This window comes from Symphalangus syndactylus, chromosome 5 (genome assembly GCF_028878055.3).
Source record: "Symphalangus syndactylus isolate Jambi chromosome 5, NHGRI_mSymSyn1-v2.1_pri, whole genome shotgun sequence".
NCBI lineage: Eukaryota > Metazoa > Chordata > Mammalia > Primates > Hylobatidae > Symphalangus > Symphalangus syndactylus.
Genome location: NC_072427.2, coordinates 50,558,692 through 50,581,760, shown reverse-complemented (window position 1 = coordinate 50,581,760; position 23,069 = coordinate 50,558,692). Strand labels below are relative to the sequence as shown.

The window sequence follows — 23,069 nt, the reverse complement described above, 5'->3', positions numbered from 1 at the left end:
ACGTGACAGGAGACTTTCATCTGTAAATGCCCTGGGTGGTGGAACCCATGGGAACCAGTGGAAGTTGTCCCTTGCTCCTACAGTCCCCAGAGGAGGCAATGTGCTGGACCTCAGTTCCGATGAGAATGACGGTATGAGTTCTCACTCATTTTGTTCAGCTTTTCCAAGGAATGTTTTTACGGGGGACTCATCATCGATCCAAGCACATTCGAAGAGGTAGGACATTTGACACCACAGGCTGGGCAGTGGGTGAGCCGATGACCTTAAACACCTTCGGCATCCTGGGGAACCCAGAGCCACACCACTGAGCAATGGACACAGACAATCAACTCTGGGAGTGGAACTCGCCATGCCATTAGTGGCCTGCTGAGAAACAGCTCTTTGCAGGTCTCAAAATTCAAAAGACACCTCTGCACACAGGGCAGAGGAATGCTTACCATCCTGAGGCACTCACCAGCATGGGGTGCACCATAGATGCCAGGCCACACCAAATCAGGACTCAAGGAAGCCTCTGTTGGTCAGAAGAACTGGCCATCTTCCTTGCCAGCAAGCGGCAGACCTCTCATGACAACTGCTGCTGAGAAGTTTAAAGAAATCAAATGCATGCTTGAGAAATGGGCCCAAGTCCACTGGTCACCACTTCAATCCCATTCTTTCCCACAGAGAAACTTGCACACTGGCTTCTCCTTGGGCTCCATGACAGACCTCCATCTTCATGAATATACCTGACCCATGTCACTCTGTGGACACCTAGGAAGCACATGTGACCAGAACAATTGCACACACCCATTGCTGCATCTATTTGCCTGTGGCTGTGCATGTCTGTGTGTGTGCAGGTGTGTGTGGCAGAGTGAGTGTGTTTATGTGTATGTGTCTCCCTCACACACGTGTTTCCCAACAGCACAAAGGGTTGTCATAGTTGGCAGCCTCCAGACCTGCAAACCATCCTCACGCCTGCAACCAAAAGGCTCAAGACCCAGTCCTTCAATCAGTAGGATGTGAATTTTGACCTAGGGGTCAGATAGACGTTGGCCTGATGTCCCTCGACTAACAGCCAGCACCCCTGGCACAAGCATACAGTCCTCCTTATGGGGCATATAATGTTGTGACCAGACACTGTCTCTGGCCGCCCTCCCAGGTAAGGCACACCTGGCACCAAACCAACCAAAACTCGCACTGGAAGGCACCTTTGCAATGGACAGCACGTTGGTCTTAAACACGGCGTCAAGGCCAGAGACAGTCTTCTGAACCCAGCCAAAGGACCTCAACACACAACGCTTCCTTCCTCCAATCAGTTCACATGCCTGCACCATGCCTTCAGGACACACAAAGGGAATGGCTAGTTTTCCAACAGGATATTCCTACCTGAACCCCTAAAGACAAGGTGGACAGGACACACCACCTTTCATTTTCCTTGCATTGGACACACCTACAGGGCTTCGCTGCACCGACATCTGAGGCAACATCCCATCATGCAGCCAACTTAACTGCACTACCAACCACCCCAACATTGGCAAGTCAACACCACCTCAACACCATCACCAGGTTTACATGCACACAGCTATGAAGTGAGCTGCGAGACAGAACCACCAACCCTTTCTGACTGTCCTAAGCCAACTATGTGCCATGCCAATGTGGCACGGCTGTCCTGGCTGCACTGTGACGTCAAACCGGCTAAGTGAGCTGAAAAGCTTCAATGCCATGAGGATGTAGCAGAATCCAATACTGGAACATCGCCAACATGCAAAGGTGAGGAGGCATCCCAAATCAAGAGACTCTCTGCGGCAGTGCCCCTGGTATTGCACATACGTTGCCTGGAATGCACATGGACCTCCATGAATACACCAAGTGTGAATGGACCCCATCGGAGAGTCCCAGGCCAGGGCCAGGGCCAGGGGACATTCCCTCTGGACGTCTTTGGGATGGAAGCTGTTTCAAAGTGGGAAATGGGATCCAGAGCAGTATTTGCTCACATGAGCTGCAGCAGGTGGGGCTGCCTGGCAATGGCAGGCCAAGAGATCATTTCCAGGAAGATGGACACTTCTGCTACTCTGCCGGGAAGACTGGAGTGACCCAGGACCACAGGCATCAGCCCGACCCTCGTGCTCCCTAGGACCTGCCCTTGAAGACCCCCAATGGCCAACCTGTTATCCATCAAAGAAATCCATGGAAAGCCCATCACCACTGAATGACAGCCCAAGACCACTGACGGCATGCGTGTCCACATGAGCCCTCTACAACCTTTTCTCTGGGGTACCTTCCTGCCCAGGCTTGGCCACAACACCACAGGAATCTCACAGCTCGAGAGGTGAAAAAAATCTGTGCTGGGGGCCCCCTGGGACCAACCGTGAAAGGAGGGACAAAGAGGATTTAGATGTCTGCCACAACACCCATTGCTATGCACTTTCCCCTATCACCCTTGGCACTCCCCTGTCCTCAGCTAACCAAAGATCAAGACCAAGGACTGTCTGAGGCCTGGGCCTCAAGCTCTCCTTGAAAGCAGAACTGGAACATGTACCTGGTCCTCTATGCAAGGATGCCCACAGCGATTTCCAGGTCCCCGTTCCTGGGAGCTCACCAAGCCGAGGCCAGCCCCACACTCCCCTGAGCCTGCGACATTTCCATCCACTTCCATGGCCACTACGCCATCACAGAGCAGCCAATCACCCTACGACTCTCCAACCTGTGTGCCTGACACAGAGGGAATGTTCCTTTTTTGGGGGGGTGGGGGGGGAATGTTCGTAATGTGCATATGACAGGAGACTTTCATCTGTGAACGCCATGGGTGGTGGAACCTATAGGGACTACTGGAAGTTGTCCCTTCCTACTAAAGTCCCCAGAGGAAGCAATGTGCTGGACCTCAGTTCCGATGAGAACGACGGTATGAGTTTTCACTCATTTTGTTCAGCTTTTCCAAGGAATGTTTTTTTTGGAGGACTCATCATCGATCCAAGCACATTCAAAGAGGCAGGACGTTTGACGCTGCAGACTGGGCAGTGTGCGAGCTGATGACCTTAAAAGTATCGACCATGCCCTTAATGGCCATCTGAAAAACTGCTCCTTGTGGGACTCAGAAATCCTAAAGACACCCTCACTCATCATGCGGGGCAGAGGAATGCTTACCGTCCTGAGCCATCCACCAGCACGGGGTGCACCGTGGACGCGAGGCCACACCGACTCCACGACTCCATGGAGGTTCCATTGCTCGGAAGAACTGACCATCTGCCATGCCAGCAGGCAGTGGGCCTCTCAAGGCAACTGCCCCTGAGAAGTGTAAAGAAATAAAATGCACACTTGAGAAACAGGCCCACGTCCACTGGTCACCATGTCAATGTCATTCTTTCCCATGGGGCAACTCATACCCCTGCTTCTCCTTGGACCCTATGACTGACCTCCATCTCCATATTCATACCACTACTCTGGTGGGAAGACCAGAAGTGACCCAGGGCCATGGACACCATCCCGACACTCACTCGCCCAGAGACATGCCCTCAAAGACCCATTCATACCTTACCTGTGTCACTCCATGGACACCTATAAGTGTGTGTGGCCTAACGACTGCACACACCCATTGCTGCATCTATTGTCTGTGGCTGTGCACACATGTTTGTGCATGAGTGTGTCTCTGTGTGGATGTGTGGCCCCCTCATGCACATGTGTTTCCCAACACCCCAGCGGACAGTCACAGTCTGCAGCCTCTAGACCGGAACCAACCCCACAAAACCAAAGACTCGAGACCCCAGCCTTCAATCAATAGGATGTGAACTTTGACCTCAAGGCCATGAGGAAAGAGGTCCAAGGTCCCTTGCCTAACAGCCACCACCCCTGGCACGAGCCCATGCTCCTCTTCACAGAGCATCTGATGTCATGACCAGACACTGTCTCTGGCACCTTTACCAGGTGAGGTTCACCTGATGGAAAACCAACCACAACCAGCACTGGATGGCGCCTTTGCAACGGCCAGCACATCGCTCTGAAATAGCATCAAGGCCAGAGGTAGTCTTCCCAACCTAGCCAAAGGACCTCAAGACACAGGCTTCCTTCCCTCCACTCAATCCATGTGCCCACACCGTGCCCTCTGGACACCCAAAGACAATGGCTGCCTTTCCAAAAGGATGTCTCCACCTGACCCCCCAAAGACCAGGTAGATAGGACATGGTCATTGTCCTTGCATTGGACACACCCACAGAGTTTCCCTGCACCAACCTCTGAGACAATATCCCATCACTCAGCCAGCTTGACCAAACTACCACCCACCCCAATGCCAGCAAGTCAACACTGCATCAACACCACCCAGTCTACATGCATGCAGCTACTAAGTGAGCTGCAAGATGTACAACCACCAATCCTTTCCAATTTTCCTGTGCCAACTGTGTGCCCTTGAAAGTGGCATGGCTGTCCTGCCTGCTCTGTGACTTCAAACCAGCTAAGGGAGCTGAAATGCTTCATCACGCCTAGGGAGTTTTGGAGTCCAACACTGGAACATCACCAGCACACAGACACATGGAGACATGCCAAGTTGAGACTCTCTGTGGCAACGCCCCTGGGATTGCAAACACACTGCTCCAGTCATGTGTGACTGGAGCAAAGGAGAGTCCTGGTACAGGGACAGGGCACATTCACTCTGGACACCTTTGGGATGGAAAGCAGGAATGATACAGAGCAGTATTTGCTCACAAGAGCAGCCTCAGGTGGGGCCACCCGACAATGCAGGCCAAGAGACCATTTCCAGGAAGATGTGCACAACGGTAGAGCCCACTACTCTGCTGGGAAGAACAGAAGTGACCCAGGGCCATGGACACCATCCCCACACTCACTCACCCAGAGACATGCCCTCAAAGACCTGCCCTGGCTGAGCTGTCGTCCACCAGAGAAATCCATGGAAAGCCTATCACTGCCAAATTAAAGCCCAATGCAGCTGATGACATTCATGTCCACAAGAGCCCTCTAGCACCTTTTCTCTGGAATACCATCTTGCCTACACCTTCACCACCAAACCACAGGCATCTCACGGCTCTGGAGGCAAAGAAATCTGTGCTGGGGGGACACTGTGACCAACACTGGCAGAAGGGATGAAGAGCCATTGGCCGTCTGCCATGGCACCCATTGCTCCACACTCTCCCTCATCACCCTTGGCACTTCCCTGTCCTCAGCTAACCAGAAATCAAGAACAAGGTCTGCCTGAGGCCTGGGCCTTGTGCTTTCCTTGGTAGCAAAAGTGAGACCTTCTCCTTTGCATGGAGACAACACCTATGAGGTCCAGGCCTCCCTTCCTGAAAGCTCACCAAGCTGAGACCAGCTGCACACTCCCCTAGGCCCACGACATTTCTCCCCTCTTCCATGGCCGCCACGCCATCACAGAGCAGACAATGCCCTCACGAATCTCCCATCCGTGTACCTCACACAGAGGGAATGTTTCTAACAAGCATTTCATGGGAGACTTTGGCCTGTGGATGTCCTGGGTGGGGGAACCCATGGGAACCAGGGGAAGTTGTCCCTCACTCCTACAGTCCCCACGGGAAGTAATGTGCTGGACCTCAGTTCCGATGAGAACGACGGTATGAGTTCTCACTCATTTTGTTCAGCTTTTCCAAGGAATGTTTTATGGGGGACTCATCATCGATCCAAGCACATTTGAAGAGGCAGGATATTTGACACCACAGGCTGGGCAGTGGGCAAGCCGATGACGTTAAAGAACTTCGGCACCCTGGGGAAGCCAGAGCCGCGCCACTGAACAACCGACACAGACCATCCACTCTGGAAGTGGAACTTGCCATGCCATTAATAGCCTGCTGAGAAACTGTTGCTCACAGGTCTCGGAAATTCTAAAGCCACCATCACTCAGCACACAGAACAGAAAAATGCTTACCGTCCTGGGCCACCCGCCAGCATGGGGTGCACCGTGGATGCCAGGCCACACCAAATCCAGGAACCCGCAGGGCCTGTTTCTCAGAAGCATCGACCATCTTCCTGGACAGCAGGCAGCAGACCTCCCACAGCAACTGCCCCTGAGAAGTGTAAAGAAATCAAATGCATGCTTGAGCAACAGGCCCAGGTTCACTGGACACTTCAACACCATTCTTTCCCACATGGCAACTCACACACCCGCTTCTCCTTGGCCTCCATGACTGACCTCCATCTCCATGAATATACCTTACCTGTGTCACTCTGTGGACACCTAAAAGCATATGTGGCCAGAACCACAGCACGTACACATTGCTGCATCTATTAGCCTATGGCTGTCTGTGCCTGTGTGTGTGTGTGTGTGTGTGTGTGTGTGTGTGAGACAGAGTGTGTGTGAGTTTGAGTGTGAGTATATGGGTGGGTGTGGGTGTGTGTATGTTTAAGAATGTTAGTTTAAATGGGTATGTGTGTTTGTCTCCCTAATGCACATGTGGGTCCCAACACTGCAATGGGCAGTTCTAGTTTGCAGCTTCCAGACCTGATCCCCCTAGCAACCCAATGGCTCAAGACCCCAGACTTTGATCACTGGATGTGAACTTTGACCTCAAGGCCATGCGGAAACAGGTCACAGGTCTCTCACCTAACAGCCACTACCTCTGGCAGGAGCACAGGCTCCTCCTCTTCCTCATGGGGCTTCTGATGTCATGACAAGACACTGTCTCTGGCCACCCTCTTAGGTGAGGTGCACCTGGCGGAAAACCAACCACAATCAGCTCCAGAGAGCACCCAGAGAGCACCTTTGCAAAGTCCAACATGTCAGTCTGAAACTCGGCATCAAGGCCAGAGGCAGGACTAGCAACCTAGCAAAAGGACCTCAAGATACACGCCACCTCCCCTCGACTCAGTCCACATGCCCGCACTGTGCCCTCATGACACCAAAAGAGAATGGCTGCTTTTCCAACAGGATGTCCCTACCTGAATCCCCAAGGACCAGGTTGACAGGACACACTGCCTGTCATCGTTCTTGCATTGGACACACCCACAGGGCATCCCTGCACCGACCTCAGAAGCAATGACCCCTCATGCAGCCAATTTAACTGCACTACTACCCACCCCAACATTGGCAAGTCAACACTGCATCAACACCACCAGGTCTACATGCATGCAGCTACTAAGTGAGCTGAGAGCTGTAGAACCACCAATCCTTTCCAACTTTCCTAAGCCAACCAAGTGTCCTTGAAAGTGGCGTGGCTGTCCTGGCTGCACTGTGAATTCAAACTGGCTAAGGGAGCTAAAATGCTTCATCATGCATAGGCAGTAGCAGAATCCAACACTGGAACATCGCCAACATGCAGAAGCGTGAAGGCATCCCAAGTCAAGAGACTTTCTGTGGCAACACCCCTGGGATTGCACACACATAGCCCGGAATGGACATGGACCTCCACTGACAGCCCCACGCATGACTGTAGCCCACGGGAGGGTCCTGGGCCTGGGCCAGGGCACATTCCCTCTGGATGCCTTTGGGACGGATGCTGCTTTCAAAGCGAGAAAAAGGATCAAGAGCAGTAGTTGCTCACACAAGCTGCAGCAGGAGGGGCTGCCCGGCAATGGGGGGCCAAGAGACCATTTCCAGGAAGATGTACACAACAGTGGAGCCCATTACTCTGCCAGGAAGATCGGAGTGACCCAGGGCCACAGGTAGCAGCCCAACCCTCACATACCTGGGAACTGCCCTTGAAGACCCCTGCTGCCTGACCTGTCATCCATCAGAGGAATACACGGAAAGCCCAGCACCACCAAATGACAGCCTAAGACCACTGATGGCATACCTGTCCATGTGAGCCCCCAACCACCTTTTCTCTGGAATACCAGAGAATAAGTCCTACCCAGGTCTCCACCACCACACTATGGGCATCTCACGGCTCAGGTGGCAAAGAAATCCATGCTGGGGTGACCCTGGGACCAACACTGGGGGAAGGGCCGAAGAGGCTTTGGCCATCTGCTACAACACCCATTGCTCTGCACTCTCCCCCATCACCCTCGGGACTCCCCTGTCCTCAGCTAACTGAAAATCAAGACCAAGGTCTGCCTGAGGCTGAGGCCTCATGCTCTCCGTAGTAGGGGAACCAGGACCCGGTCCTCTGTGTGAGGGAGCTTGACACAAGGTCCGGGTCTCCCTTCCTGGGAGCTCACCAGGCCCACGTCTGCCACGCACTCCTCTAGGCCTGAGATTTTTCCGTCCACTTCCACAGCTGCCACGCCATCACACAGCAGCCAATCCCTCCATGACTCTCCTAACAGTGTATCTCACACAAAGGGAATGTTCCTAATGTATGTGTGATGGCAGACGCCCTGGGTGGTGGAACCTATAGGGACTAGTGAAAGCTGTCCCTCACTCCAACAGTCCCTGCTGGAGGCAACGTGCTGGACCTCAGTTCCGATGAAAATGACGGTATGAGTTTTCACTCATTTTGTTCAGCTTTTCCAAGGAATGTTTTTTTGGGGGGACTCATCATCGATCCAAGCACATTTGAAGAGGCAGGACATTTGACACCACAGGCTGGGCAGTCGGTGAGCCGATGATCTTAAAGACCTTCGGCACCCTGGGGAAGATAGAACCATGCCACTGAGCAAAAGGCACAGACCATTTGCTGAAGGAATGGAACTCACCATGCCATTAGTGGCCTTGTGAGAAATAGCTCATTGTGGGTCTTGGAAATCCAAAAGACACCGTCACTCAGCACAGGGGGCAGAGGAATGCTTACCATCCTGAGAGATCCACCAGCACGAAGTGAACCCTGGAAGCCAGGCCACACTGACTCCAGGACTCTGCAGGGCCTTTGTGGTTCAGAAGAACTGACCATCTTCCTTCCAGCAGGCAGCGGGCCTCCCACGGCAACTGCCCCTGAGAAGTGTAAAGAAATCAAATGTACGCTTGAGAAACAGGCCCAGGTCCACTGGTCACTACTGCAGTGTCATTCTTTCATGCGTAGCAACTTGCATGCCTTGCTTCTGTTGGCCTCCATGAGTGACCTCTGTTTCCATGAATGTACCTTACCAGTGGCACTCTGCAAACAGCTTGGAGCTGTGTGTGGTGCCAGAACGACTGCACACACACATTGCTGAGTGGCTATGTGCATGTGTGCGTATGTGTGTGTGTATGTGTGTATCTCCCTCATGCATATGTGTTTCCCAACACATGAGTTTCCCAACATGGCAACGTGCAGTCATAGTCTGCGGCCTCTAGGCCTGGGCCCCCACCAACCCGACAATTCAAGACCAAGGCCTTCAATCAGTAGGATATAAACTCTGACCTCGAGGCCATGCAGACATAGGCCCAACGGCCCTCACATAACAGCCACCATCCCTAGCCTGAGCATAAGCTCCTCCTCACGGGACATCTGATGTCATGACCAGACACTGTCTCTGACAGCACTCCCAGGAAAGGCACACCTGGCACAAAACCAACCACAACCAGCACTGGAGGGCGCCTTTGCAATGGCCAGCACGTCACTCTGAAACTCGGCGTCAAGGCCAGAGGCAGTCTGCCCAACCTAGGCAAACGACCCCAAGACACGGGCTTCCTCTCCTCCACTCAGTCCATGTACCTGCACCATGTCCTCAGGACACCCGAAGGGAATGGCTGCTTTTCCCACGGGACATCCCTGCCTAATGCCCCAAACACCAGGCAGACATGACACAGCACCTTCCATCATCCTTGCTTCAATCACACTCAAAGGCCTTCCTTGCACCGACCTCCGAGGCAACATCCCACCACGCAGCCAACTTGGATGCAGTACCATCCTCCCCAACACCTGCTCAACAACGTCTGACAGCCACCACCAGGTCTACACACACGGCTACCAAGTGAGCTGCGAGTCGCAGAATGACCAATCCTTTCCAACTTTTCTAAGCCATCTGCGTGCCCTTCAACATGGCATGACTATCCTGGCTGCACTGAGACTAACGGGGTTGAAACAGTTCATCACACCTAGGACGTAGCTAAATCCAACACTTGAGTATCACCAACATGCAGAGGAGTAGAGGCATCTCAAGTCAAGGGACTCTCCATGGAAGGCACCTAGGATTAAATATGCATTGTCTGCACTGCACACGGACCCCCATGGACAGCTCCAAATGTGACCGAATCCCACAGGAGAGTTCCGGGCCAGGGCCAGGGCCAGGGCCAGGGCCAGGGCACATTCCCTGTGAAAGTCTTCAGGATGGAAGCCACTTTCAAAGCAGGACGGAAGATCCAAAGCAGTTATTTGCTCACAAGAGCTGCAGCATGTGGGGCTGCTCAGCAATGTTGGGCCAAGAGACCATTTCCAGGAAGATGTGCACAACAGTGGAGCCCACTATTCTGCTGGGAAGACCAGAAGTGACCCAGGGCCACGGGCTACAGCCCCACACTCATGATCCTTGGATCTGCCCTTGAAAGCCCCACTGGCTGACCTGTCATCCACAAGAAAAATCCATGGAAAGCCCATCACTGCCAAATGACAGCCCAAGACCACTGATGACACGCGTGTCCATGTGAGCCCTCTACCACCTTTTCTCTGGGGTACTGTCCTGCCCAGGCTGAGCCACCACACCATGGGCAACTCATGGCTCAGGAGCCAAACAAATCCCTGCTGGGGGCCCCTGTAACCAACACTGGGCAGAGGGCCAAAGAGGCTTTGGCTGTCTGCCACAACACCCATTGCTCTCCACTGTCCCTCATCACTTTCGCACTCCCCTCTCCTCTGATAACTGAAAATCGAGACAAAGGTCTGTCTGAAGTCTGGGCCTTGTGCTCTCCTTGGCACACAAAAAAAAGACCTGGTCCCCCACATAGAGAGGCCCATCATTAGGAGGTCAGGTCAGGGTCTCCCCTCCTGGGAGCTGACCAAGCCAAGGCCAGCCGTACACTCCCCTAGGCCCGTGGTATTTCTCCCCTCTTCCATGGCCGCCACACCATCACAGAGTAGCCAATGCCCCCACGAATCTCCCACCTGTGTACCTCACACAGAGGGAACATTCCTATTGTGCCTGTGATGTGAGACTTTCATCCGTGGATGCCCTGAGTGGTAGAACCTATGGGAACCAGTGGAAGTTGTCCCTCACTCCTACAGTCCCCAGGGGAGGCAATGTGCTGGACCTCAGTTCCGATGAGAACGACAGTATGAGTTCTCACTCATTTTGTTCAGCTTTTCCAAGGAATGTTTTTATGGGGGACTCATCATCGATCCAAGCACATTCAAAGGGGCAGGATGTTTGACACCACAGGCTGGGCAGTGGGCGAGCTGATGACCTTAAAAACCTTCGGCACGCTGGGGAAGCCAGAGCCGCGCCACTGAACAATGGGCACAGACTGTTCACTTTAGAAGTGGAACTCGCCATGCCATTAGTGGCCTGCTGAGAAACAGCTCCTTGCAGGTCTCAGAAATCCCACCCCCCACTCAGCACGTGGGGCAGAGGAATGCTTACCATCCTGAGCTGTCCACCAGCAGGGGGTGCACCGTGGATGCTATGCCACACCAACTCCAGGACGTTGGGGGCCTTTGTGGCTCAGAAGAACTGACCATCCTCCTTGCCAGCATATGGCCGGTGTCCCATGATAACTGCCCCTGAGAAGTGTAAAGAAATCAAATGCACGCTTGAGAAATGGGCACAGGTTCACTGGTCACTTCAATGCCACTCTTTTCCACAGAGCAACTCACATGCCCACTTCTCCTTGGCCTCCATTATGGACCTGCATCTTTATAAATGTATCTGACTGTGTCACTTTCTAGACACCTAGGAAGCGCATGTGGCTGGAACGACCACACACAGCTGTTGCTACGTCTATTTGCCTGTGGCTGTGCACGCCTGTTTGTGTGTGTGTTAGTGTATGTGTGTTTCCCTCATGCACATGTGTTTCCCAACACTGCAACAGGAGGCCATAGTCTGCAGCCTCCAGACCTGAAGCCTCTGCAACCCGAAGGCTCAAGACCAAGGTCTTCAATCAGTAGGATGTGAACTTTGACTTTGGGGCCATGAGGACATAGGCCTGAGATCCCTCACCTAACAGCCACCACCCCTGGAGTGAGCACACGCTCCTCCTCATGGGGCATTTGATGTTGTGACCTGACACTGTCTCTGGCTGCATACCCAGGTGAGGCTCACTTGGCGGAAAACCAACCACAACCAGCACGTGAGGGCGCCTTCGCAATGACCAACCCATAGGTCTGAAAATGGCATCAAGCCAGAGGCAATCTTTCCAACCTCGCCAAAGGATCTCAAGATGCGGGCTTCCTCCCCTCCACTCAGTCCACATGCCCGCACTGCACCTTCAGGACACCCGATGGGAATGGCTGCTTTCCAACAGGATGTCCCTGCCCCAAGGACCAGGTTGACAGGACACACTGCCTTCCATGGTCCTTGCGTTGGTTACACCCACAGGGCTTCTCTGCACAGAACTCTGAGGCAACATCCCATCATGCAGCCAACTTAACTGCACTACCACCCACCCCAACTCCTGCAAGTCAACGCTGCCTCAGCACCATCACCAGGTCTACATGTAAACGGCTACTAATGAGCTGCGATCTGCAGAACCACCAATCCCTTCCAACATTCCTGATGCAGTCGTGGGCCCCTCAACATGATATGGCTGTCCTGGCTGCACTGTGACATCAAACTGTTTAAGGGAGCTGAAACGCTTCATCACCCTTAGGGTGTAGCAGAATGCAACACCGGAACATCACCAACATGGGAGGTGCAGGGGCATCCCAAGTCAAGGAACTCTGCATGGCAGGCCCCTGGAATGGCATACATGTTGCCTGGAATGCACCCGGATCTCCATTGGATAGCCCCATGTGTGACCAATGCCCACAGGAGAGTTCCTGGCCAGGGCCATACCCTCTGGACGCCTTCAGGATGGAAGCTGCTTTCAAAGCGGGAAAGAGGATCCAGAGCCATATTTGCTCACACGAGCTGCAGCAGGTGTGGCTGCCCGGCAATGGCAGGCCAAGAGACGATTTCCAGGAAGATGTGCACAACAGTGGAGCCCACTACTCTGTCAGGAAGACGAGAAGTGTCTGAGGGCCAGGGGCATGAGTCTGACCCTTGTATTGCCTGGAACCTGCCCTCTAACACCCCTGCTGGCCAACTTGTCATCCACTAAAGAAATAAATGGAAAGCCCATCACTGCTGAACGATAGCCCAAGACTGCTGATGACACACATGTCCACATGAGTCCCCTACCGCCTCTTCTGTGGAGTACCTTCCAGTCCAGGCTTCCACCATAGCACCAGGGGCATCTCACGGCTCAGGGGATGAAGAAATCCCTGCTGGGGGGCCTCCATAACCAGATGCTGGGTGGAGGGCCAAAGAGGCTTTGGCTCTCTGTCACAACACCCTTTGTTATACACTGTCCCCCATCACCATTGGCACTCCCTTGTCTTCAGCTAATCAAAAATCAGGACCAACATCTGCCTGAGGCCTGGGCCTTGTGCTCTCCCCGGCAAGAAAACAAGGACTCAGTCCTCTGCTCAGAGACACCTGCCATGAGGTCCGGGTCTCCCTTCCTGGGAGCTCACCAAGCCAAGATCAGGCACACACTACCCTAGGCCTGTGATATTTCTGTCTGCTTCCATGGCCACCAGGCCATCACAGAGCAGCCGTTCCCCCCAGGACTCTCCTACCTGTGTACCTCACACAAAGGGAATGTTCCTAATGAGCATGTGATGGGAGACTTTGGCTGTGGATGCCTTGGGCGGTGGAACCTATGGGAATCAGTAGAAGTTGTCCCTCAGTCCTACAGTCCCCGGAGAAGGCAACGTGCTGGACCTCAGTTCCGATGAGAACGACGGTATGAGTTTTCACTCATTTTGTTCAGCTTTTCCAAGGAATGATTTTTTTGGGAGACTCATCATCGATCCAAGCACATTTGAAGAGGCAGGACATTTGACACCACAGGCTGGGCAGTGGGTGAGCCAATGATGTTAAAGACCTTCAGCCCCACTAGAGTGGTGCCACTGAGCAATGAGCACAGACCATCCACTCTAGGAGAGGAACTCGCCATGCCATTAGTGGTTAGCCAAGAAACTGCTGTCTTGGAAATCCAAAAGACACCCTCGTTCAGCATGCGGGGCAGAGAAATGCTTACCGTCCTGAGCCACCCGCTAGCACACAGTGCACCGTGGATGCCAGGCCACACCGAATCCAGGACTCCGTGTGGCCTGCGTTGCTCAGAAGAATTGAGCATCTTCCTTCCAGTTACCACACCTCCCACAGCAACTGCCTCTGAGAAGTGTAAAGAAATCAAATAAACGCTTGAGAAGTGGGCTCAGGTCCACTGGTCAACACTTCAATCCCATTCTTTCCCGCGGGGCAACTCGCACACCTGTTATTCTTTGGCTTCCACAACTGACCTCCATCTCCATGAATATACCTTACACGTGTTACTCTGCAGATACCTAAAAGCGCATGTAGTCACACACGCCCATTGCTGCATGTATTTGCCTGCGGCTCGGCACGCCTGTGTCTCGGCACACATGTGCGTATGTGTGTGTATATGAATGTGTATGTGTGTGTGTCTCCCTCATGCACATGTGTTTCCTAACATATGTATTTCCCAACACTGCAATAGGCAGTCATAGTCTGCAGCCCTCTGGCCTGACACCACGCCAACCCAACAGCTGAAGACCAAGGCCTTCAATCAGTAGGATGTGAATTTTGACCTGGAGACCATGAGGACATAGGACCGAGGTGGCTCACCTACCAGCCACCTCCCCTGGTGTGAGTATACGCTCCTCCTCACAGGACACTTGATGTCCTGAGCAGACACTGTCTCTAGCCGCCCTCTCAGGTGAGGCGTACCTGGTGGAAAACCAATCACAACCTGGGCTGGAGGGTGCCTTTGCAATGGCCAGCACATCAGCCTGAAACTTGGCGTCAAGGCCAGAGGTGGTCTTCCCAATCTAGCCAAAAGACCTCAAGACACAGCCTTCCTCCCCTCCACTCAGTCCACATGCCTGCACCGTGCCCTCTGGACACACAAAGGGAATGGCTACTTTTCCAACAGGACGTCCCCCTTACCGATGTCCCAAGGACCAGGCGGATGGGACACACTGCCTTTCATTTTCCTTGCATTGGACACACCCACAGGGCTACCCTGTACTGACCTCTGAGGCAACATCCCATTATGCAGCCAACTTGACTGCACTACTACCCGCCGCAATGCCTGAAAGTCAACACTACCTGAACACCACCATTGGGTCTACATGCATGCAGCTAGTGAGTGAGCTGCAAGCTCAGAACCACCCATCCTTTCCAACATTCCTAAGCCATCCGCATGCCCTTCAACATGGCATGGCTGTCCTGGCTGAGTTGAGACTTCAAACCGGTTAAGGGAGCCAAAACAGTTCATCACCCCTAGGGTGTAGTGGAATCCAACACTTAAACTGGGATTGCACCCATGTTGCCTGGAATGCACACAGACCTCCATGGATAGCCCCCAAGTGTGACCGGTACCCATGGCAGAGACTTGGGCCAGAGCCAGGATCAGGGCACATTCACTCTGGACCTTCAGGACTGAAGCCACCTTCCAAGCAGGAAAGGGGATCCAGAGCAGCATTTGCTCATACAAGCTGCAGCAGGTGGAGCCGCCCAACAATGGCAGGCCAACAGACCATTTATAGGAAGATTTCCACAACGGAGGAGTCCATTACTCTCCCGGGAAGACTGGAAGCGACCCAGGGCCAGAGGCACCAACTCGATCCTCATGCTCCCTAGGACCTGGCCTCAAAGACCCCTGCTGGCCAACCTGTCTTCCACCAGAAAAATCCACAGGAAGCCCGTCACCCCCAAATGACAGCCCAAGCCTGCTAATGACACTCACGTCCATGTGAGCCCTCTATCACCTTTTCCCTGGAGTACCTTCCTGCCTAGGCCTCTGCCACTGCACCACAGGCATCTCACAGCTCGGGAGGCAAAGAAATCCCTTCCAGGAGGGCTCCTGGTGACCGATGCTGCAGGGTGGGCTGAAGAGGCTTTCACTGTCTGCCCCGACACCCATTGCTCTGCACTCTCCCCTAACACCTCGGCACTTCCTTGTTCTCAACTAATCAAAAATCAACACTAAGGTCTGCCTGAGGTCTGGGCCTTGGGCTCTCCTCCACATGAAAACAGATACCCGGTCTTCTGCACTGAGATGACCACTGTGAGGTCCGGGTCTTCCTTCTGGGAGCTTGCCAGCAGCACACTCCTCTATGCCGGCAACATTTCCGCCTCCCCTAGGCCTGCAACATTTCTGCCTGCTTCCACAGCCACCATGCCATCACAGAGCGGCCAAATCCCCCCCATCACTCTCCCACCCATGTACCTCACACAGAGGGAATGTTCCTAACATGCCTGTGACATGAGACTTTTGTCTGTGGACGCCCTGGGTGGTGGAACCTATGGGAATCAGTGGAAATTGTCCCTCACTCCTACAGGCCCCAGAGGAAGCAACATGCTGGACCTCAGTTCCGATGAGAACGGCGGTCTGAGTTCTCACTCATTTTGTTCAGCTTTTCCAAGGAATGTTTTTATAGGGGACTCATCATCGATCCAAGCACATTTGACAAAGGGGCAAGACGTTTGACACCACAGGCTGGGAAGGGGCGAGCCAATGACCTTAAAGACATTCAGCATGCTGGGGAAGCCAGAGCCGCACCACTGAGCAATGGGCACAGACCATCCACTCTAGGAGTGGAACTTGTCATGCCATTTGCTGCTGAGAAACAGCTCCTTGAAGGTATAGGACATCCAAAAGCCACTCATTCAGCACGCGGGGCAGAGGAATGCTTACCGTCCTGAGCCATCCACCAGCACTGGGTGCACCATGGATGCCAGGCCACAGTGACTACAGGACTCTGCAGGGCCTCTATTGCTCAGAAGAATCAAACATCTTCCTTGACAGCAAGTGGCTGGCCTCCCATGACAACTTCTCCGGGGAATTGTAAAGAAATCAAATACACACTTGAGAAACAGGCCCAGGTCCATTGCTCACCACTTCCATGCCATTCTCTCCTGCAGTTCAACTAGTGCACCTGCTTGTCCTTGGCCTCCATGACTGATCTCCATCTTTATGAATATATCTTACCCATGTAATTCTGTGGCTACCTAGGGAACACGTGTGGCCAGAACTACTGCATGCACCCATTTCTGTGTCTATTTGCTTTTTTCTGTGGGCTCGTGTGTGTGTGTTTGTGATTTTGTGTCTGTGTGTTGTGTTTGTGAGTTTGATTGTGTGTGTGAGTGTGTGTGTCCCTCCCTGGAGTGCACATATGTTTCCGGACACTGCAAAGGGCCATCATGGTCTGCAGCCCCCAGGTCCGATCCTGTGGCAACCAGACAGCTCAAAACAAGGTCTTCAATCAGTAGGATGTGAACTCTGACATCAGGCCATGCAGACATAGGTCTGAGGTCCCTCGCATAACAGTCACCACTCCTGGCGCGAGCACACGCTCCTCCTCATGGGGCTTCTGATGTCTGGAACTGACACTGTCTCTGGCCACTGCCCCAGGTGAGGTGTACCTAGCCGAAAACCAACCACAACCAGCACTGGGGAGCACCATCACAACAGCCAGCACATCAGTCTGGAACTCGGCATCAAGCCCAGAGGCAGTCTTCCCCATGTAGCCAAAGGACCTCAAGACATGAGCTTCCTCCCCTCCACTCAGTCCTGGTGCCTGCACCATGCCCTCAGGACATCCGAAGGTAATGCCTCCTTTTATTACAGGATGTCCTGCCTGATCCTACAAGGACCAAGCAGACAGAACACATCACCTTCCATCACCCTTGCCTTGATCACATCCACAAGATTTTTATGTACTGACCTCCCAGGCACCATCCCATCCTGCAGCCAACTTGACCACACTATCACTGACCCCAGTGCCTCCAGGTCAACACGGCCTCAACGCCACAACCGGGACTAATTAATATTGTCAAAATATCCATACTACCCAAAGTTATCTACTGATTCACTATAATTCCTATCAAAATCACAATCACATTTTTCCAGAAAGAGAAAAAAATCATACAATTTATCTGGATCCACAAAAGAACCAAAATAGCTAAATCAATATTCAGCATGAAACACAAAGGTGGAGGCACTTCTTGATTTCCAAGTAGATAACAAAGGTATAGTAATTCAAAATACTAGAATACTGGCAAAAAACAGACATAATCTAACAGAAAAGAATGAAGAATGCAGAAATAAATCCATGTACTCCACTCAATTTATCTTTGACATGGGTGCTCACAGCACAGTTTCTCTAACTAATCATATTTGGCATACTCGATATCCACAAATTAAAAAAAAAAAGTAAACTGAATCCTTACCTCACAACATACACAAAAATCAACTCAAAATAAATTAAGTACTTAAAGATACATCTTGACATTGTAAAACTAGAAGAAGATACATGGAAACCCTTCTTGTTTTTGTCAATAATTTTTTGAATATGATACTAAAAGTACAACCAACAAAAGCAAAAATAGATAAGCAAGACTACATCAAACCTAAAACGTTTGTACATGAAGGGAAACAATCAACATAATGAAAGAGGAAACATACAAAACGAGAGAAATATTTGCATATCATATATCTCATAAGGCTTTCATATGCAGGATAGGCATGGTAACTCATGCCTGTAATGTCAACACTTTGGGAGGCCATGGCTTGAAGATTCCTTGAGCCTATGAGATTCAAACCAGCCTGAGCAACACAGTGAGACCCCCATATCTACCAAAAAATAAAAATTAAAAAACAATTAGCTAGATATGTTGGCACGTGCCTGTGGTCCCAAGAGCATGAGATGGGAGGCTCTCTGGCACCTGGAAAGTTGAGGCTGCAGTGAGCCATGATTTTGGCACTGTTCTCCATGCTGAGTAACACAGCATGAAGGAAGGGAGGAAGGGAGGGAGGGAGGAAGACAGAGAGGGAGACAGGGAGGGAGACAGAGAGGGAGGGAGGGAGGGAGGGAGGGAGGGAGGGAAGGAAGGAAGGAAGGAAGGAAGGAAGGAAGGAAGGAAGGAAGGAAGGAGCGAAGAGAGGGAGAGAGGGAGGGAGGGAGGGAACAAACTCAGATAACGACAACAAAAAAATCCTGACTTTAAAAAAGAGGCAAAGTAATTGAATAGATTTTTTTTCCAAAGAAGATAAACAAATGGACAACAGGTATATGAAAACATGCTCAGTATCACTAATTACTAAACAAATGCAAATCAAAACCATAATGAGGTATCACCTCACATCCATTAGAAGATACAACTGAAAAACAATGGGCCAGGCGTGGTGTCTCAGGTCTATAATCCCAGCACTTTGGGAGGCCAAGGCAGGTGGATCACCTGAGGTCAAGAGTTCAAGACCAACCTGGCCAACATGGTGAAACCCTGTCTCTACTAAAAATATAAAAATTAGCTGGGCATGGTGGCAGGCACCTGTAATCCCAGCTACTCAGGGAGGCTGAGGCAGGAGAATCGCTTGAACTCAGGAGGCGGAGGTTGCAGTGAACCAAGACAGTGCCATTGCACTCCAGCCTGGGCAACAAGAGTGAAATAAAAAACAGCAAGTGCTGGTGACAACGTGGAGAAACTGGAACCTTTGCATGCTGTTGATGGGAACATACAATGGTACAGCCATTGTGGAAAAATGTATGGAGGTTCCTGAAAAATTAAAAATAGAATTACCATATGATCTGGGAATCCCACTTTTGGGTATATATCCAAAGTAATTCAAAGCAAGATCTCAAAGATACATTTGCATATCCATATTCACTGTAGCATTATTCATAATGCCCAAGAGGCAGAAGCAACCCAAATGCCCAAAGCAGATATGTAAGGAAAATGTGATACATCCACAAAATAGAATTTTATTTTCTTAAAGAAGGCATTTTCTAGGTATAGAACCATATCATTGGCGAACAGAGTTCATCCACAAACTGTGCATTTGACAGAGGCCTAATATCCTGAATCTATAGGGCACTTAAATAAATCAACAAGCAAAAATCAACCCCATTAAGAGGCACTTTTCAAAAGAAGATACAGGATGGTCAACAAACATATGAAAAAATGCTCTTAGTATCACTAATCATCAGAAAAATTCAAATCAAAACCACAATAAGGGCCCGATGCGGTGGCTCATGCCTGTAATCCCAGCAGTGGGAGGCCAAGGCGGTGGATCACTTGAGGTCAGGAGTTCGAGACCAGCCTGGCCAACGGGGTGAAACCCCATCTGTACTAAAAATACAAAAAGTAGCTGGGCATGGTGGCACATGCCTGCAGTCCCAGCTACTTGGGAGTCTAAGGCAGGAGAATCGCTTGAACCCGGGAGGCATAGGCTGCAGTGAACAGAGATCACACCACTGCACTCCACCCTGGGCGACTCTCTCTCGAAAAACAAACAACAACGACAACAAAAAAAACCCACAATAAGATAATATCTCACAATGTCAGAATGGCTATTATTAAAAGCAAAAAAGAGAAAGATCCTGGCAAGCCTGAAGAAAAAGGGGAATGTTTAAACGCTGTTGGTGGGAAGGTAAATTAGTCCGGTCACTGAGGAAAACAGTTTGAGAATTTCTCAAATAACTTAAACAGAGCTACAGTTTCACCCAACAATCCCATTTCTGGTATATACCCAAAAGAAAATAAATCATTCTACCAAAAAACACATGCACTTCTATGTTCATCACTGTGGTATTCACAACAGCAAAGACATACAATCAACCCAGGTACCCAGGACTGGTTGTATTAGTCAGGGTTCCCTAGAGAGACAGGACTAATAGGATAGACGTATATATAAAAGGGAGTTTATTAAGGAGAATGGACTCACGCAATCACAAGGTGAAGTCCCATATTAGTTCCTCTGCAAGCTGAGGAGCAAGGAAGCTAGTCTGAGTCCCAAAACCTCAAAAGTCAGGAAGCCAACAGTGTGGGCTGAAGGCCTGAGAGCCCCTTGCAAACAACTGGTGTAAGTCCAAGAGTATAAAAGCTTGAAGTCCAATGTTTGAGGGCAGGAAGCATCCAGCACGGGTGAAAGATGAAAGCTGGAAGACTCAGACAGTCTAGTCCTTCTACATTCTTCTGCTTGCTTTATTCTACCAGCACTAGCAGCTGATTAGATTGTGCCCACCTAGATTGAGGGTGAATCTGTCTCTCCCAGTTCACTGACTCAAATGTTAATCTCCTTTGGCAACACCTTCACAGACACATCCAGTAACAATACTTTGCATCCTTCAATCCAATCAAACTGATGCTCAATATTAACCATCACACTGGTAGACTGGACATAGAAAATACGGAGCATTTTCACCATGGAATAAATACTATGTAGCCATAAAAAAGAATGAAATCATGTTCTTTACAGCAACATGAATAGAGCTGGACGCCATAATCCTAAGCACACTGATGCAGGAACAGTAAACTAAATACCACACATTCTCTCTTATAAGTGGGAGCACACATGGATATAAATATGAGAACAAGAGACACTGTGGAATACTAGAAGGTGCCGTGTGGGTGGTGGATTTAAAAACTACCTATAGGCTAGGTGTGGTGGGCTCACACCTGTAATCCCAGCACTTCGGGAGGCCAAGTCGGGTGAATCACTTCAGGCTGGGAGTTCGAGACCAGCCTGGCCAACATGGTGACACCCCCATCTCTATAAAAAAGCAAAAACAAAAATCAACCAGGTGTGATAATGCACACCTGTAATCCCAGCTACTTGGGAGGCTGAGGCATGAGAATCGTTTGAATCTGGGAGACGGAGGTTGCAGTGAGTAGAGATTATGCCACTGCACTCCAGCCTGGGAAAGAGTGAGACTCTGTCTCAAAAAAAAAAACAAAGAAAAAAAAAACTACCAATCAAGTTGTATGTTCACACATTATTCCCATGTAACAAATCTGTATATGTACCCCCTGAATCTAAAATAAAAGTTGAAATCTTAAAAAGAAATAAATTGAATTTAAATTTGCCTTTGCTACTAGATACAGAATTGTTGTTCTTTGTCCTTTCCAGCAAGACAACATAAATAAAATGGAAACTGCCCTATAAAATAGGAGTAAAGCAGGGAATTATATAATGATAAAAAAGCCAATTCTTTTTTTTTTGGGGGGGGGGGATAGAGTCTCACTGTCACACAGGCTGGAGCACAGCAGCGTGATCTTGGCTCACTGCAACTCCACCTCCTGGGTTCATGTGATTCTTATGCCTTAGCCACCCAAGTAGCTGGCATTACAGGTGTGCACCATGATGCTCAGCTAATTTTTGTATTTTTAGTAGAGACAGGGTTTCACTATGTTGGATAGGCTGGTCTCGAACTGCTGGCCTCAAGAGATCCACCTGCCTCAGCTTCCCAAAGTGCTGGGATTACAGACATGAGCCACTGTGCCTGGCCCCAATTCATGAAGAAGAAATAATTATCTTTAACAAAACAGCATCAAAATATCTGAGCAGAAAACTGATAGAACTATAAGGAAAAATAGATACATCCACCGTTATAATTTGAGAGCTCCAGAGCCTTTTTTGAGTCCCAAAAATAGATGAGCGCCAATAGATGAAACAGTCAGAAAATCAGTTAAGGGGATAGTTAACTTGAATAGCACTATCAGTTAAATTTATTTGACATTTTCAGAATAGTCCATCCATCAACAGAATACACATTACCCTCAAGCTCACCATGAATTATTACCAAGAAAGACACGTTCTGGGCCATAAGACACACACTAACAAATTTAAAAAAACAAAAAAAAATATAAAGTATGCTCTCAGTTCACAATGGAATAAAACTAAACTAGAAATCTATAATTGAAAAATAGCTGGAAAACACCATATAACTGGAGATTTAACAACTCGCAGCTAATACACAGTTTAAAGAGGTTATCTCAAGACAAATGAAGAAATACATTTAAATAAATGAGTGAAAAAAAAACTTACCAAAATTGGGATGCAGCAAAAGTAGTGCTTAGATGAAAATTTGTAGCATTAAATATATACATTAGAAAATAAGATCTAAGTCGGCCAGACGTGGTAGCTCACACCTGTAATCCAAGCACTTTGGGAGGCCAAGGTGGGCGGATCACGAGGTCAGGAGTTCAAGATCAGCCTAGACAATATGTTGAAACCCTGTCTCTACTGAAAATACAAAAATTAGCCG

General features: G+C 50.4%; 7 non-coding genes and 1 pseudogene across 7 annotated transcripts; all 8 read right to left on the bottom strand.

The window, feature by feature from the left end:
- LOC129482503 (small ribosomal subunit protein eS26-like) overlaps positions 1-23,069 on the bottom strand; it is a 99,758-nt pseudogene that overhangs the window by 64,499 nt on the left and 12,190 nt on the right.
- On the bottom strand, positions 106-200 carry LOC129483736 (small nucleolar RNA SNORD116). The gene has a single exon (XR_008658235.1). It is a non-coding gene; the product is annotated as a small nucleolar RNA SNORD116 (small nucleolar RNA).
- On the bottom strand, positions 2,856-2,951 carry LOC129483740 (small nucleolar RNA SNORD116). The gene has a single exon (XR_008658239.1). It is a non-coding gene; the product is annotated as a small nucleolar RNA SNORD116 (small nucleolar RNA).
- LOC129483738 (small nucleolar RNA SNORD116) lies at positions 5,533-5,626 on the bottom strand. The gene has a single exon (XR_008658237.1). It is a non-coding gene; the product is annotated as a small nucleolar RNA SNORD116 (small nucleolar RNA).
- LOC129483735 (small nucleolar RNA SNORD116) lies at positions 8,331-8,426 on the bottom strand. The gene has a single exon (XR_008658234.1). It is a non-coding gene; the product is annotated as a small nucleolar RNA SNORD116 (small nucleolar RNA).
- Positions 11,041-11,135, bottom strand: LOC129483737 (small nucleolar RNA SNORD116). The gene has a single exon (XR_008658236.1). It is a non-coding gene; the product is annotated as a small nucleolar RNA SNORD116 (small nucleolar RNA).
- On the bottom strand, positions 13,710-13,805 carry LOC129483742 (small nucleolar RNA SNORD116). The gene has a single exon (XR_008658241.1). It is a non-coding gene; the product is annotated as a small nucleolar RNA SNORD116 (small nucleolar RNA).
- LOC129483743 (small nucleolar RNA SNORD116) lies at positions 16,384-16,478 on the bottom strand. Its single transcript, XR_008658242.1, has one exon. It is a non-coding gene; the product is annotated as a small nucleolar RNA SNORD116 (small nucleolar RNA).